We start from the raw sequence: 18,672 nt of genomic DNA on the forward strand, positions 1-18,672 counted from the left end.
TATACTAGAGTTCTGCTTATCATAAGCTACAATTAATTACTTGATAATTAGGTGACAATTAGAAAATATTATGGATCATGCTAAGGTGATAACCATTTCCCCCGGGTACGGAAGGTAGGCCTTTAAACTATAAATAGCTTATTTTGGATTATGTTGGGTCATAACGTTAACGTTGGTGTATTTTGACACAGCGTTGTGATTATTTCTTTTCTTTTGGAGCATTTAATCCATTCAATATTTGTCATAACAACGTTCATTTTAAGCCGATGCTAGCTGGGATAACACGTTTCTTTATCTTTTCTAACCTGACCTATCCGATTCTTCTATCTATTTCTTGGTTGCGTTCCATAGATGTGAGTTATCGAGTATTTCTTGACTAAACGGTTTGTTAAGGTTTGGTAAAATGTCAAACTGTTCTGTTTCTTGAACACTGCATATCAACAGATTAAAGTTTATTTAGTTTCTAAAAAAACTAGATTGAAAATAGACAATATAAATAAATGCACACGAATAAGATATAGTAAATACGGCAATTTAATCTTTAAAACATGTACGTGCGGTACGTGCGTGGGTTTCTATAAATGAATTAATTTGATCTTTTATTCATGAGAAATGACGCTGTTTCTATCATCTTCAAAGATGTAACATCGTCCTGACAATGTTCTGATCTTCATCAAAACGTATTACAATGTCCCTGCAGGCGAAGCAATATTAACAACGAATTTACCATCTAATAACTTTGTTAACATCGTGTGTATTAACTGTTGTACAATTGTGCATATGCCATTAATTTTACGTTCAACTTCTGTTGCTTTTATGAGATAGCCTTAACAATTGAAGTGCCATCATATTTGATGTAGAGAAGTACTTCGTTGCCGAGTTGTTGAGATCACTGACTTTGAATCACCTGTCTCGCACCGTCGTGGGTTCAAAACCTCGTTTAGTGTGACGGAATTCTTTAGGCGAGGAATATATATCTATCTGGCTTTCAGGAGGTCCATGATTCTACCCAGATGTCCGTCCATGCCTGGAGCAATGCTCGGATAGGTATCTGGTGTCTTCCATGGAAAGTCGATATATGACTTTAATTGTATCGGGGTGACTATAAACCAATATCAAAACAAACAAAATCATTTATGATCTAAGTAGCATAAACTATTAGGTACGTTTAATTGCCGTAATTTGGTCTGTAAAAACTATTCAAAAGTGTTTTTTTTTAAATGTCAAGCACTGCAGTCGGTGACGTTAAAATATTAAATTATGGAACGTTATGTATTTATGGAAACGTGATCATTTATTTTCGAGCATATATACAACGGAACCAAGAAATTCTGAATCTGCACTGTTATTAGTCTTAATTCAGTCAAAATATAGAAACTAAAGAATTTTTTAACTTGCGATATGAACTTTTTTTTCGTATATTGGTTACTGAATGTTCCATGAAACTGAATTACAACCTACAGCGATATATGTACGGTAAACTTCCGATGCAAGCGTCTGTAACTAAGGATATAATGTCTTATATATATACATATATTCGTTCAAAATTTATTGAACTTCAAGACAAATCTTCATTCCTGGTCTGGCTACTATTATTTTTATAATCATTTCTCTTTTATATTTTGGCAAGAAAAGGGACAACATTAAACATAAAAACATAAAAAATCACCTGTGATCAAACTGAACAGACAGGGTCCGAAAAAATAGCCCTATGTAATTATGGCATCTGGTATGTACATTTATAAAAATGTCATTCATTTCTTCTTAAAGATAAAAATATCAATAAGATTATGACAAGTAATACAATACCAAAATAATGTATATACAGTGGCATTGTTTGTTTGTTTAGGATTTACTTCCCGTTTTCAACCGTATTTCAGTTATGTAGCGACGGGCAGTCAGTTATGTTAAACAGTCTTTCTGGATTCTGTACAAACCTGCAAGTAACTGCCAAGTTCCCCACATGAATGAGAGGAGGTGGACAAATGATTTAAGTCACAATTTCTTTTATCAAATCGTCAGGAAGAACATTCGCCTCGCACGAAGATCGAACTAATTTCAAAGCCTTTAAATAAATAATAAGACAATAAAAAGCTTTCATATTAAAATCTCCATCTACATTATAGAATAATTCAGTTCTGTTCGCAAATATGTTATCAAAATGATGGTTTTACAATGAACTGAGCTCCCATTTTGAACACATGCGTAAGGTATGAATTTTTTTAAATAAAAAAGGACACGGTCCTATCTTTTTATTTATCGAATTGTTAAAGTATATTCAGAAAAAAATAATAAATATCAAACAGGGAAAGCCACGTTCCAAAACACACAGCCGCCCTAAACCTTAACACAGCATGTGGACGTGCACACGACCAACACACGCACTCACACAAAGCAAGCACACTAGAACAAAATGAACAAATAAAGGAATACAGTGGGGGTACCGCCTTGGAACAGTCAGCGACAAGACCATCACTGGAAGCTTAAACCGGTTTATGGTGCACCTAACCTCACTCTTACCCGCACCATGTTCCAAAGTCACAGGACAGTGTAAATAAAAGTTATTCCCGCCAGGTGAATCCCCTATCACACGCAATGGCAACAGGAGGTTTTTTATGTGAAACACAAAAGTACTCTTGTATGTTTATATAAAAAGTAAACCTTATGAACCAAAAACGTATATACTCAATGTCCTTCAAGAAGTAAGAACAACAAGGGGAATACTCTAAAGGGCCCGACGAAATAGGCCAGAAGACAGAAATCGAAATAGATCAGTGCCGGTAGGATTTAAGAACTACCTATGAGTCCTCCACCTATTCCGCCAGACACAAAGAGGAAAGACTAACGTTCAACTGTAAAATGGTGTGTCTGGAAACAGTTAGATCATAGACTCTTTTAATAAAACGTTCTATAACTTTACTAAATACAATTGGAAAATTGCCATGACCCAAAATCTTCCGAAGCTTGTAAACCACATCCCCATAAAAATCGGCTTTTGATATACCTTCTCACAGAAGTGTCTTTTACCGTTGAATTTTAAAACCAGATCTGTATTACGACAGTAAAATTTAGTATTTACGTAATTTATGATAACGGTTACCTTGTTGATGAAGTTTATATAAAAAGTGTTTAATGATATTCTATATTGTAGAAAAAAGTTATGCCAAAGGACTAACACTGAAGTTAAGTTCGGAAGACACTTTACAGTCGCAACACTGCACTTGAAGTGACAATGAAAAATTTAAAGACACATCAGCAAATCTGTTCTTGCTAGCTAAAACACCATATATAAGTAACAGCATAGAAAAATTGGTACCCACCAATGAGCTTATTAAAACAAGAAAATGTGGGAATAGCGTTCCAAAAAGCGTTGAAAATGCAGCTTCTGATTGGTCAGATAGAATTCCCGATGTCATTTTCCCTTTGCAGTCATGCAATATATCAGTCATATCATGATATTCCTATGAATAAAGATTTCAAAATTAATGCTGCTATCACTTTTTGTGCATTGTAGATCTCGTTCCCCATATTTTGGATTTAGTAGCAAAATGGCACACTACGTTATTTAAGTCAGGTCATTTAACGAAAATGTGAAGTATATTTATCAAAGCAATGTGTAACTGAGTTTTACATAATTAAGAAAAAGCGAACAGACCGGTCTCACACATCAAACCTATAGTTTAAAATTAATTAAAAATAATGTAATGTGTAAATGCTGGTGAACGAAAATGAAATAGTGTTTAGAATATACTTATTTTGCAAACTGAAACCAGCTTATTTATAGAATAATCCCAACCAAATAGAATTTCTTTACATGACAATTGCAGTTAATGGAACACGGTTATTGTACGTGTTTGGTTATTGTACGTGTTTTACATGTACAATGTAATATATCGCTTTGAATGGCTATAGTCATGCGTTCTGGCTTTTATATACTGTTATGGTTTATTTATTTTGTTGGGTTTTACGTCGCATCGACACAATTATAGGTCATATGGTGGCTCTCCAGCTTTGATGGTGGAGAAAAAACACGAGCGGGCACCTGGGCAGAACCACCGAACTTTCGTAAGCCAGCTGGATGGCTTCATTACATGAATAATTCAATGTCTTGAGTGAGGCACGAACCCACATTGGTGGGCACGTGATTTTAAGTCAGCGACCTTAACCACTCAGCCATGGAGGCAACTTATATACTGTTATGGTGAGTGATTACATAATAACATAGATATAATGCTTGATAAATTGATAACAATAAACTGTTCTTAAGCTCAAACATTAGTAGCTGAAGTACTACTATTACTTTAATATCTTACTCTTTATAGTACTGGAGTAAAAACAGTATGACACATTTCAACTTTATGTCGAGACATACGTAAAAGTGCAGTTACTGATTTATTGACCATGTAAAGCTAGCTGCATATAGTCCGTCATTGTGTATTGTTCCACGCCAGCCCACAAAATATAGAATATTCACGGTTATGTAATGTTTGATAATGCAAATGCAAATGCAATTATAAATGCGTGAGAAAATATAATCTGCGTCCTCTGATGTAAGCGTTAGATAGTTCAAATGGTACGTATGTAAGTAAAATCACACATCATACAGACAAGTTGGTACATGATTCGAATCTCTGTCTCTCTCTGCTTGTTATTTTTTCATTACTTCTAATTAGTTATGTAATCGAAATACCTAACTATAAAGCTCTGTTGTTAGGTAGGGAAAATGGGCTGAAAATACTCGCACTGTTGAAGACAAATACCGCACTGAACATATCCCTACACACCAACCAAATTCAAGAGTCCATTCTCATCTGCTTAACAGACTGAAAATGACAATAAAAAATAATTTCAAACAATACAGCAAACAAAGCTGAATTGTAGACTTGAGAACTATTGATCGAAACATGGAATAAAATTTAAATGCCATAAATAAAAACTAATTGAAAAGATGGAAATGGAAAATAATACCAAACCTTGTCAATTTAAATAGATTGAAGATATACATGAATACTGTCTAAATTGAAAGTACTGAAAATAGAACGTTTATAGAATTCATCAAAACTTTATTAGGATAAAAAAATGTGGCAGTGTATGTCAAAGTATCTGACAACCCGTTCAAAATCTGCTCGTCTAAGGGTCAAGCTCAAAGGTAAGTGACGAGCTGTACCAGAGATATAGATTTTATCAATAAACACACGTAAGAAATCATCTTTTTAACCTCATCTGTAATTGCTAGCATTTGCCGAGTCAATACTTCTTGCCGTCAATATGATAAATATTCGTAGAGTTCAACAACATTTAAGCACCCAATGACAAATTAGCGTTTCAAACTACATTTAATAGAAATAAGGCAATTTTCAAGAAAATTTCTCTAAGTTAATCATGTGTATAATTAATACGAAGAGGTGCAATACTTTAATAATGAATGAACAATCATTGGTCATAATTTAACACCATATTTTATGTTCACAGATGAAAATAGTGTATTCAGCGTGGTGTTAAGAGACCAATAATTGAAGAACAGTAACCTGTATTGCATGACTAATTACAATGTACTTTCTTTCGGACTTAAATCAAGCTGAAACAAATAGATTCCCTATTTTCCGAGTATTCATAATATTTTGTTTCTAAGAAAACAGTATGATATTCGTATATTCTTACACCTTGGCTGAAATATCTAAATCAATTTCATAGAAGTCGGGAAATAGAAACCAAAACCATTTTGCTTTTTATCAATAAAATCTGTGAAAATTACTTTGGAAGTATAAAACGCAACCAGATAACAAACTTACAGTCTAGTTTAATCATGTGACAAGTACATTTCCCATAACTCTTCAATTCATTGTATTCTGGCAAAGTTATGTCCATTTGAAAATGCAAGTTAAAGTTTTCCATGGAAATAATTTATCCAAACTTGATTGACACCGTGTGAAAATTGAACAAATTCACAGCATCAAGTCCCATAATTTTTTCATGAATATGGACAATATACCTTTTCTCAGATAGATAATCAAATTTTACTACTAAACCTTCTAATAGTCAAGCTTGTTATACATTTAAATACATATTAAACTATTGAAAAAAAATGTTTGAAAGTTCTAAACTATTGAAATAAATCTAGTGTCCTGCCCTTATTATGCCAACTGACTGAAATAAAAGTGTTATTTACTGTGCTGTCGGGTAATTTGGCGCACCTAAGATAAACTTTGACACATAGATTCATCATTTGCATATGCATAAACAATTCTTTATCATTTTTGTGAAGAATTAACCTTTCCCTAACATCTTGCAACATTTAAAAGCAACTTACCTCCATGAAACTGGGTCAAATATCACTTGCAGCTGACAAACCATAGTGTTTACATTACGTCATTTCTGTCGGCTAATTCCTGCGCATGCTTACTGAAAGTCATTTATAGTCTATTTCAACTATCCTAGATATGTCATACCCTTTGAAAAGTATTAAAGGTTTGTGGATAAGTGATCTGAGAACTTTGATGTCATTGTAGTACACAAAAAAAACTGACTTAATAGGTTCCATTTTAAGTATTATTAGTGGCCACTGTCAAATGTTTACACTTCAGGTACAGTTTAAACTATGAATTTCATTATCAAATGATGACAATAACATTTTAAGACTATGACCTTACACTTAACCTTTAAATAATGATACAGACTATAGATTTCCAGGTCTATGCAATGTTGACATTAGAAAAAAAGCGTTCATCTTTTTCATTGGATTTCATTTTCGTGGGAATTTTTGACAGGAGTGCACATTAACAACTGCATTTAATTGCTTTATATAGAGGGAAATATGTTATTTGGCGGTTCTGATTTTGTCTGCATTAAACGACGGAGCATGGCAGCCATTTTTAACTCGTTTCGGGTCGGTAATCACAGCTTTCAAAGCTGTCCAGCAAAATGAAAGTAAGTTGTGGTTTACCAAATTTCATTCAGGAAGGCAGTATCTTTGGTAGATTTTGAACAGCTATGCTTTGGAAAATACTTACTTCATGTTGGAAAATCTTCTTTTACTGTTTAACAGTGTAAATTGTTGTAAAAATGTCAGATAAACGCATCTACAAACGCTTATTGACGTCAGAGATTGTTTACGTGAATATGCAAATGAAGGTGCGCAGAATTACCCGACGCGCCGAATTAGCCGAAACTACTGTATATAACGGAGGTTTTATAAATGAGTTTATATGGAATCAAGACAGCTGCGTTTAAATTAAACCTAACTGCTTACAATTTTTCTCATACACGGCCAATGCGTCTTTGCCTCGCAGACACACCTGTTTATTTATGGAATTTTGCTGGATTTATATTCTTTGTTAAACAAAGGACTTACTTTTTTCTCCTTTTCCTCCCACCTTCCAATCTTAATATTGTCAAGGCTATTCTGTAGTGTCTAGCATTTGGAATAGTGTTTTTTTTATATCTTTATGTCTAGACGTCTTGATTTTTTTGAAGTGTACTTTTTTACCATATCTAGCTCATTATTGAACGTCTGACTCGTAATAATCTGCCATTTTCAACCATAAAAGTTATACATAATTTACTTGTCGATGAACTGGTTTAATACAGTAAATACTTACTATAACGGTTAAGATGAAACGTTTTTTCGAAATACGTCTTATTATTCCATCAAAAACAGGCCAGTAAGTTCAATAGGTACATTTTGTTCTTGATTTAAAGCAGTTTTGATACATGTAATATGCGTTGCAGTAAAAATAAAGACAAAAAATAATTTGTTTCATTTAGATATGCTGTTTAGTAATTCTATAATTTTACACCAATGTCCGGTTTATGTCTATTTATACTAACATGCACAATTGAAAAGCCGATCACAGAATTGAAAAAAAAAACACAGTTTTTTTGTAGTCTATATATTTTGACTGAAATAGAAGTCTTTACTCATATTCAATGATTTGCTCAGCAAAGGTGTATTTGACTAATGTCTTACATTTGAGGTAGTGTACCAGTAATGACTCACTTACATATTATTTGAATGTGACTACGACCAATACGGAAAATAATATGGAGAGTTTACAGTTGGTAATTGCAACAAAAATGCTAAAATAGATACTAGTACCTAGATATGAGTGTTTATTCACACCCCCCCCCCCCCCCCCCCCCCCCCCCCCCCCCCAACACACACACACACGCAAAATACTGTTTACATGGAATCAGAATTGAAGTGACAGAGATTATTCTAACGTTTGCTACCCTCTTGAGGCTGTAATGACTTGCTTCATTAAGGGTCCATTGCAGCAAAGTAACATTTCAAAAAATTGCTTTACTTTGTAATTAACAAACCACTTATGCAAATCACTGGAGATTTGATATCAACGACAAAAAAATGACAAAAATTGTTTGATATGTATCTTTGATAGTTTTTACTACAAATAAAACAATCGTGTTTTAATGTTTCAGATACAGTGTATGATGTTATCTACATACATTAAAATGCTTTATTGATAAAAAAAACTTAGTTATCACATTGCACAAAATCATTAGTAATGCCGTGCCATATAAATATTGCAAAATAAATCTAGAGGCTTTATATTGTTTAAACAGACTTTTGAAAATAGTGTCTCAAAAGAGATTTACCCACGTAGCATTGTGCTCTCGAGATTTTCAACATGACGTAACAATCAAACGGTCTTTTTTTGTTCTTTTGTGACTGATGTAGTAACTGATTATAATTATATGAATCCCTTTACAATTTAATGAGACCCTTAATTGCATAATAAATATTAAGGTAATAATTAATTTCTTTCGTGTAAATTCTAATAACATCGGATTTTCATATAAGGTAAAGTACCCCAGACATAGCAACTGATTTAAATCGTAGTCCTTATTTCACTTTTTCACGTATTATTTGCTTAAGGACTCTATGTCTACTTTTCATGATAATCATTTCATAATAACTCTAAAAATAACAACATTCTGCATAATAAATTGTAAAAAAATTTGGCGGAAAAATGATCACAAAGAGAATATAAATTTTATACATTATTTTTCCGATGTACATGGCCAAATGGATAATAATATTTTAGAACGACAATCGTAAATAAGGCACAGACTAAAGGAAAACACAAATTGGGGTTATTTTACAGTTCAAATAGAATTTCTGTGTAGGCAGTCATGGGTGCCATGCAACGCGAAGTTTTAATTAAGTGGTTTAGTCGGAAAAAATTTCAAAATTGTTTGTATGCCTTGAAATCCTGTTCATGCAAATATAACATTTTACTACTAGAAATGAAGAAAGCATGTATAATTGCTACATTAAGAATTTAATAGGCCTGTATTCTGTTGCTATCTTCTTTGCAGTACACTCAAAACAGTTTCCTGTAGTTACTGAGATACAATTTATTTAGCCTGGCAATGGTAGGGTCTTAAGGTGTGAGGTCTCACAACATAAATCTAGTGGTGGATTTTCCACTAACAGTTCTGTCGTGATCTCATTTCAATACATATGCTTTTCGGTTTTATTATTACAGTATTTGTGTTTATGCGTGGATATTCTTATCCGATGCATTTTACCTTTGTTCTCTTTTACATAGACAAATGTTATTAAAATATACCATATGTATTTTGGCATAACAAATTTAAATTTAATTTATTTATTTTGTTGGGTTTAACGTCGCACCGACACAAGTATAGCTCATATGGTGACTTTCCAGCTTTGATGGTGGAGGAAGACCCCAGGTGCCCCTCCGTGCATTATTTCATCACAAGCGGGCACCTTGGTAGAACTTCCGACCTTCCGTAAGCCAGCTGGATGGCTTCCTCACAGGAAAATAAGGATGAAAATTCAACAGGGAAAGTCACATTCTAAACGGACAGCCTCCCCAAACGTAAACTCAGCACGCGGACGCACACACGACCAACACATACACACACAACGTAAACACACAAGGACAAAACAAACAAATAAATGAACACAGTGGGACCTATGGTGCGCCTAACCTCACTCTTACCCCTACCATGTTCCGAAGTGACAGGACAAAATTGCAATAATATATTGGTTGTATAATTTATATGTATACTAGTTCTGTTAACTGTTCATTTAAGAACACTTTTGTAAATATGGAGGTAGCAAAGAAAGCGAAGATGTAAGCTTAAAATATAGTAAATATCAATTTTGAACTATCTATTGAGTGTTCTATTGTAAATATACATAAAATGACATCGAATGATAAAGTATTAAAACTACAATGGTTGCAGAAGAATAATTGATTCCGGAACTTTTGCTGGATGGCTTCCTCTAAAACATGAATGAAAATCCAACAGGACACACAAGGGCTGTTCAGATTTTAATATCACAAAATCAGTCAAGTCATGTAATTCTTTCAATTTGTTGAATTCCATTAGAAACATGGAAAATGGAGAAAAAAAAAACGATTTTTGGCAATTATATTTGAAGAAATATTTTAAAATCCTACCACGCATGACAAACTTCCGGAATTCAAAGCCCCAGTGGGGCTCGAACCCACATCGATGAGAGGCAAGTGCTTTGAAGTCAGTGACTTTAACCACTCGGTCACTGAGGCCCCACTTTAATTTTAGAATCATATAACTTAGTAAAACTGATATCAAAATGATATATGATATAACTGAACGCCCCAAGTGGGACCCAAACCCACATCGATGAGGGGCAAGCGATTTGAAGTCAGTGACCTAAACCACTCGGTCACGGAGGCCCACTTAAATGTTAGAATCATATAACTTTGTAAAACGTATATCAAAATGATAAAATTGAACACTGTACCTTTGAGGAGGCCTTATATCTGAGACATTATTGAATATTTATAGAAGTCAGGCGAGCTTTAAAATGCAAATTTTCAAATTTTTCTTCAAATGTTGAAAAATGTGAAAGGTTTCAAAATCAGTTTTAAAACTGATTTGCTGAGATATATTTGTTGAATTTAATAAGATTTGAAAACAGACACAGATAAACATAAGCATATATCATTACCGGGTTTTTTCGGCTCAATTAGGCGTCAAAGAAATAAAAGAGTTCAAATCCCCAAATTTCATTTGAAAGTAAAATTGGCAATGTATATAGTAATTTACACCACAATAACTGAAATATGTTTCAACATGTAATGACCTGCTATACACAGAAACAAATTTCCGTTTTGATACATCAACATGCAAACATGAAATTTCATTATACTTGCAAAGGAAATCGCAGCCACGCAATGTTCAAATTAAACAAACATGTAACCAACACCTAAATAATGGAATAAATTTGACAAATTGGCTACTTGAAATCACCACTCTAACACACAAGGGCTGTTCAGATTTTAATATCACAAAATGAGTCAAGTCATGTAATTCGTTCAAACTGTTGAATTTCATTAGAAACATGGAAAATGGAAAAGAAATTTTTTAGCAAATATATTTGAACAAATATCATAAAATCTTACCATGCATGACATACTATAAGGCATTCTTCTGCAACCATTGTAGTTTTATTACTTTATCATTCGATGTCATTTGATGTATATTTACAATAGAACAGTCACTCAATAGTTAGTTCAAAATTGATATTTACTGTAATTGTTACAAACAATACTCTAAGCTTACATCTTCGCTTTCTTTGCTACCTCCACATTTACCCAAGTGTTGTTAAATGAACAGTTAACAGAATAAGTATATATATAAATTATACAATACAGAAGTAAACAATGTTTTATAGGACTAATTCTACGTAAATAGTTAACTATTGTCTGTAAATAAACATTCTCATTCAAAACATTACGGTTAGTTTGACTAAAATGTCTACATTGCCTTGTTTGTTACGAAGCCACATGCGTGTATTTCCAGAAAAAATGAAGAAAATTAAGTTCAATTCCATAGGGGAAGTATACGTTTTTAAACACTACCCGCTATTTATGCTAGCAATCTTTCAGTATCACAAAACAAATTTTCCGTAATACTCCGAAAAAGAGTCCAGTGAAGAACATATAATTTTTAAGTACAAATGTGCCTGTAAGTATTTAATGATAGCACAGTTACTCAAATGACAGCATCATATGAACGTTTGAAAGTTACTAGCATTTAGCTCGATTGTTTTTCATTTCTTCACTCTTCTTATAGACATTTGTGCAAAATTTTAATGATTTTAAAGAACACTAAACTGTCTCCTTATGTTATATTATGTTCGTTACAATTTTACTAGAAGAAAAAAGTAAGAGGTAAGAGTAGCTTTCATTGAAGCAATGAGCACAGCGAAAGTAGCCAGAGCCGCACATCGCAAGGTAGGCCAACCATAAAGAGATACTATAGTAGAACGGTATAGCAAATAGGTTGCTTCCATATCCACAAAGAAGTACATTTTTACTACATGTATATGAAAGACATAAAAAGGGTTGATGTGGTGGAAAAGGAGGAGAAGGGAAAATGGCATTTAAAAAAAGAGGCATAAAATGGGAAGGGTATAAAAGGTGTATATGGCGGGTGGGGTGTGTGTAATCGGAAGTTATACTACCAAACAGACAAGACAAAATACGTAACACATGGAAGGAAACGGATAAAAAAAAAGTTGAAAATAGAGACACCGACTTCGAACGATAAGTCACCTGTATAAAGAAAACTCGGGAAGGCGGAGTTGGTAAACGTGTTTTAACATGCCAACCTCAAAAGTATTCAAGTTTCAACTAGTAAGACTTTACAGTAAAGATAAAAGAAATGTCCGCCGAGAAAAGCTCTTACTTTGGTGACAAATACCAGACAAATACCAGACTGAATAAAGCTAAACACATTAAAGGATCAGTAAAAAAATGTACTCAATAAAATACTAAAGGGACAGGACGGCAAAGCAATACATTCCATCAGGGTGCAGAAAAAAAGCAACACAGAGTCTCATACGTGTGAAGTGAAGCTATCGCTCCATTAAATTAATTCTGTTGCACTATTTCAACTGAAATTAAAACCATAAATAAATTTGATTACACACACTAATTTTATCATGTGTCACTGGTAAAATATAAAAGAAAAACATAAAAAAACATATGTTGATCCAAACTAATTAAATAGGCAGAGAACCTGCCTACATGAAGAATAATTGTGGTTCAGTGTTAACTCGGAAAGCTTTCATGAAGAGAACACGGAATAAAACATTATCACGAGTGGCGTTAGATTTGGTGTTCACATGTAAAATATATTTTGATCTGTGTATGTTAGTTGTGTGTGAGTGGATGTAGGTGTGCTTGTGTGTTTTGTACGTGCGTGTCTGCGACGTTGTAGGAATACTGCGTTTAAGGAACGTGGCTTTTCCTGTTGAATATTTATCCTTGCTCCACCTTCCCCCTACATCCGACACTTTTATCTACCCCTTACCACCCCAACCCCCATTTTTCTGTATTTTGCATATATTTATAATGTACTTGTTGTTGGATTTTTGAAGCAACCCGTCTACAATATTTTTCCGTTACAGCTTCTTTTTGTTGTGGGCCTACTTTGCGATGCATGGCTCTATGGCTGTGTTTGGGGTGCTCTGTGCTTCCGGGAGATCTACCCTTACATTTTATCTTTAATATATAAAACGAACGAATCTTCTTTTTATACCCCCAACGGGGCGACATATAGTAGTCGGACCTCCGTCTGTCTGCCTGTCTGTTTCCGATTGAAAAGAACACTAAGGCCTACAGGCGTCAAAATTTATAGGATGATTGCCGGTGGCAATTAGAGGAACTCTATCGTTTTGGGGGTCAGTTGGTCAAATGGAAAGGTCGCAGTGACCTTTAAACTGAAAACGGTTACCGATCGATAACTGAAAAACGCTTTAACCTACTTCCAGACTTCATAGGATGATTGCATATGGTCAGTAGAAGACTACTATTATTTTAGGGGCAATAGGTCAAAGGTCACTGTCTTGACGATCGATAACTGAAAATGATTGCCTGTTGTCAGTAAATGACACCTATTGCTTTTGGGGTCAATACGTCGACGGTCAAGGTCACAATGACCTTGAGACTGAAAACGGGTTCCGACTGATAACTGGAGAACTTTTTGGCTTACAGACGTTTAACTCCGTTGGATGATTGCCTGTGATCAGTGGATGACCTATATTGGTTTTGCAGTCAAGTCAATAAGTCAAAGGTCTAGGTCACAGTAACCTTGAGACTGACAACGGTCTCCGGTCGATAACTGGAGAACGTTTTTGCCTACAAGCGTCTGTCGTCATAGGATTATTGCCTGTGGTAGTGAATGACCATATTGCTTTATAGGGTCAGTTGTCAAAGGTCATGGTCACAGTGATCTTGAGAATGAAAACGGTTTCTGATCGATGACTGTAGACCGCTTTGTTCTACAGGCATTAAACTTCATTGTCTGTGGTCCGTAGATGACCCCTTTTGTTTTGGGGTCAATAGGTCAAAGGTCAAGGTCACAGTGCCCTTGAGACTGAAAAAGGTTTCCGACCTATAACTGGAGAACGGTTTGGCCTACAGGCGTCTAACTTCATAGAATGATTGCCTGTGGTCAGTGGATGACCTTATTGTTTTTAGGATCAATAGGTGAAAGGACAAGCACATAGTGACCAGGAGAGGCCATCATGGGGGTTATGCATGTTTTACAAACTCATCTTGTTACTCCATGTTTTACTATTTTGAATGGTGTAAAGTTTCTTTCAGATTTTCTTCTTTTGATCACATTTTTATGACGATGCTCATTCAGCAAACGACAAAAAGCAATTTCAATGATTGTCTTGACCCAGAAATTATACGCCCCGACTGGTAGCAGGATCCACTGCAATACCAGCGTTCCTGACACGATTCCTTGTCACGGCTGATATGACTATTTCAGAGCTGAGTGATTCAATTTAATTGTCACTTTTAATTGCCAGTATCGGCCTAGACTAGATGCTGGTAATCTTTCAATGGTTGAAGATGCGGAAGGAAATATCTGGCTCGAGGGTAACTGTTTAGGCTGTAACTAGGCTATGATGAGTATGAGCTGTTGTAAAAGTCATTCATGCATGCGAATTGATTCAACATGTTGAAGAACACATTAATGTACAAATGTCTCGCACAGCTTTAATTTCACGCCTTATTACATAATGTTTCGTTTTATCTGGATATACATTTGCAAATAAAAAAGAAATTGTTTTCAACATTTTCTTTGTTGTAAATAATTATATCTTATTTAATGTCGTCTTCTTTGCCTACTTCAGAACCTAATATTACCACTCCGCTGTTGCAAAGAGATTATACCAGACCGAGTGGAGTATAATGTGATTGTATGGTCTCTAGTTTGCTTCCATTCCTTACCCGTTTCTGGTAGAGAATCTAGAAAAAACATTAATGTGACATTGACTTAAACAGAATGCTTCGTTCGCATCTCGATAAAGATATTTTGTTTGCAAAAAAATGTATTTATTACATTTTATGTTTTATGTAATATCTTCTTCTTTGCCGACTAAAGCAGCTCATGTTACCACTCCGGGGATGTGTTAACGTCTTTAATTAAATGTTGGAATGATTGCTAGACATAACAAGCTATTCCTAGTGATTTTACCAGCGGAGTATTCTTAGAATGTTACGCTACTGGTTAGGTACAAATTCAATTCTTTGACATGCCCTTTTCTTTGAGAGAAACTAACACAAACTTTAATACGTGATATTGACAAACGTAATGGTTCATTGTCTTCTCTGTAAATGTATTCTTTATGTAAAAATAGTGTTTTCAACGTTTTCATTCTTACAGTTGATTATTTATCATGTAATGTTGTCTTCTTTGCCCAATAAAGCAGCTAGTATTACCACGCTTTGGATATGTTGCCGTCTTTAACTAAATATCAGAATGTTTTCACGTTGTTTTTTCTGCTTAACATAACTAGCTATTGCAAAAGATTATACTTATGGTGAATACTTAGATTGTAACGCTACTTGTTTGCTATATATTCAATCAATTTAGATGAAAGCAACAAAGATCTATGTGATATTGACCTAAATAGGTACAAATGATTGCCCGTTTTACCTTCCATTAACATGTTAGACGATACAAACCAATGAAAGTTAAATGTTGCGGATAAGTCTATAAACGTGAAGCTGAAACAGTAAACAAATGTATTATATACCAATACACAAAGTGGGTTTTATCATAAACATTATATTTTTTATCCGAAATGATATAATTTTGTTTTGGGAAGTATCAAAACTGCAAAGTTTATTTATGTTTTATTTCTTTGTTTAGATGGTAGAGATTGTATGGTTTGATGTTGTGATAGTGTTTCCCAGCTGGTTTCCATTTACGAAGCACACTTCAAAAACTAAAACGTACGTAACTTAAACTGTTTTTTGAATCGGTTTTCGATTTTAGTTTACTCCTGTTATTCTTTTAATTTACATGGTAACAATATTTACCAAAACTATGGTATTTTCGGATGCTTTAAACATTCTGAGAAACACAAGAAAATACTGCAACACCGACAAAAGACGCATAAAAGGAGAGGACAACAGTAAGCTGATATAGCTTTCTGTCCAATTCCTTAATTAATGTTCTGTAAATGTTTCATGTATTACTGAAATAAAATATGTTTAAACTAAAAGACGTGTAAATTCTAAGTACATTTACATCTAAAACTGAAGGGAATTCAGTTATTCAAATGATAAAGAAGAACCCCTCCTTATCAAAACAAACTTGATTTGGAAAACACGCCTAGAACAATAAAATCAACAATATGTCTATTATCAAGATTTAGAATAAAAGAATTGAATATGTTTGTAGTTCGAAACATCATGAAACGTATCAAATAACCACACTCAGTGTGATAACAATGATATTTAAAACCGTCCTAATGAAAGTCAAATAAATGCATAATTGAATACAGATACTCCTATTAAACTCGACTCTGTCCTCAGGGATGTTATTATTCTAAGATTGTCATAAAAAATAAGACATTAAACACACCCGATTCCAGTGTACTTTATATTGTCTTTGTAATCTAAAAGTTTTTTTTCATAAGAAGGCTCAATCAAACCGAGCTTGCATCATTTTCATTTTTGTCCTGTTGAGCGACCTGCGGAGTTTCCTTTTTTTTATTTTAACGTTAATGCATAGAATCATTTAAGCAGTAATAATTTTTTCAAGTCACTTTTGAATAACATTTTTTATGTCTCAGGAAATAGGCTCGATACTGTAATTCACAACGTACGTTTGGACGTATGCTGTCGGCATCCTGAAAATCTGTCGGCAATGTAATATGTACTGTCTTTTGGACAAACACACTAACAATATATCGACATCGTCAATGCATCCTCAAGCCATTCGGAACGTTGTGAATTACAGCAGAAAATGGGTATCTAGCGCATTTCCTGAGACATAAAAATACAAACAAATGCTACTCAAATCAGATTTGAAAATTTTGTTGACAGTAAATAATGCATTAATTGCTAAAATTGATTTCATATTCTATGTCGCACAACTTCTTATTACTTTTGTTATTGCTATACTAGTAGCTCCCAACAGTGGCAGGAGTAATACTGCTGTTACTGCTTAAACTGCCAACAGTAACAGCAGTTATACTGTTGTTACTGCTATAACCTTTCTACAGTAATACTGCTGTTACTACTATAACGTTATTGCAGTAATACTATTCTTACTGCTGTTACTGCTCAATTCTTAACTTTACGTCAGTTTTGGGTTTAGGGGTTAGATTGTAAGAAAGATCGCGGAATTTCTAGGGGTCTGGGGCATGCTCCTTCGGGACATTTGTGGAAGAAAGTATACCCCAAATGTTTGCAATCTGGCGTATATTCGAGTATGAATATGTCATATTTTAATTTTCAAGAAAGCAATCTGAGCTCCAGTCACTTCAGTAATTGTAAATACTATTGATGTAAGTTTTGCGAGAGAAACGAGCCGAAAGTTTTGACTAAAATGACTGATACTAATCTCAAGGATATCGAAAATGCATGCTCGCCGAATTCTAGAGGGAAAAGTGCCCCCCCCTCCCCTCTCCCAGTTCGACTCGCCTTTCTTTCCAAATTTAGAAATTTAATTAGATACATCACACATATTTTGTACGTTGTGATAACAATTAATTTTTTTTTCTTCATATTTTATGTAAAACTGACGCTCTAAATCTACGAAGAAGTCAGAATGAAGCGAACGAGTTTTGGGATCATTGAGTCCATTCAACATATGTGTAATAGAGTTCCGCTTAAGCCGGTGCTAGGGGGCATGAGAGGGTTGCACATTTGATTACCTCTCATGAACAGACTCAATCAAACTGAGTCTACTATTATTCTTCTTGATTGCTTTGTCTGCTTCCAAAGGATCTTTTCACAGATTTTATTAATTTCAATCAAATCTCCGCATATCATTCAGTTATTTCAATATGTGTTGAAGTGCTACATAAAAACATGTAAACACGTAATATATAGCTTACTTAGGTCTGTAAATTTAAGTTTTTTCTTTACAGGCGATTTCGACATGAATGATAATTCTATGTATGTTCCATTAACAAAACTCTTAAAGTGCAAAAAGAAAAATTTAAGTAATTTTGACTTACTCTGGTGACTTGCTGTTGTTAAGCCTCACGATGTACAACATGCGCTGCAGATATAAGAAACAAATGTGCGCACAAGGTTTTTGTTTCCATTACGTGTGTAAGAGATTCACCTGGAGGGGATTACTTTTATTTACACTGTCCCA

Source organism: Mercenaria mercenaria, chromosome 17, assembly GCF_021730395.1.
Source record: "Mercenaria mercenaria strain notata chromosome 17, MADL_Memer_1, whole genome shotgun sequence".
Lineage (NCBI taxonomy): Eukaryota > Metazoa > Mollusca > Bivalvia > Venerida > Veneridae > Mercenaria > Mercenaria mercenaria.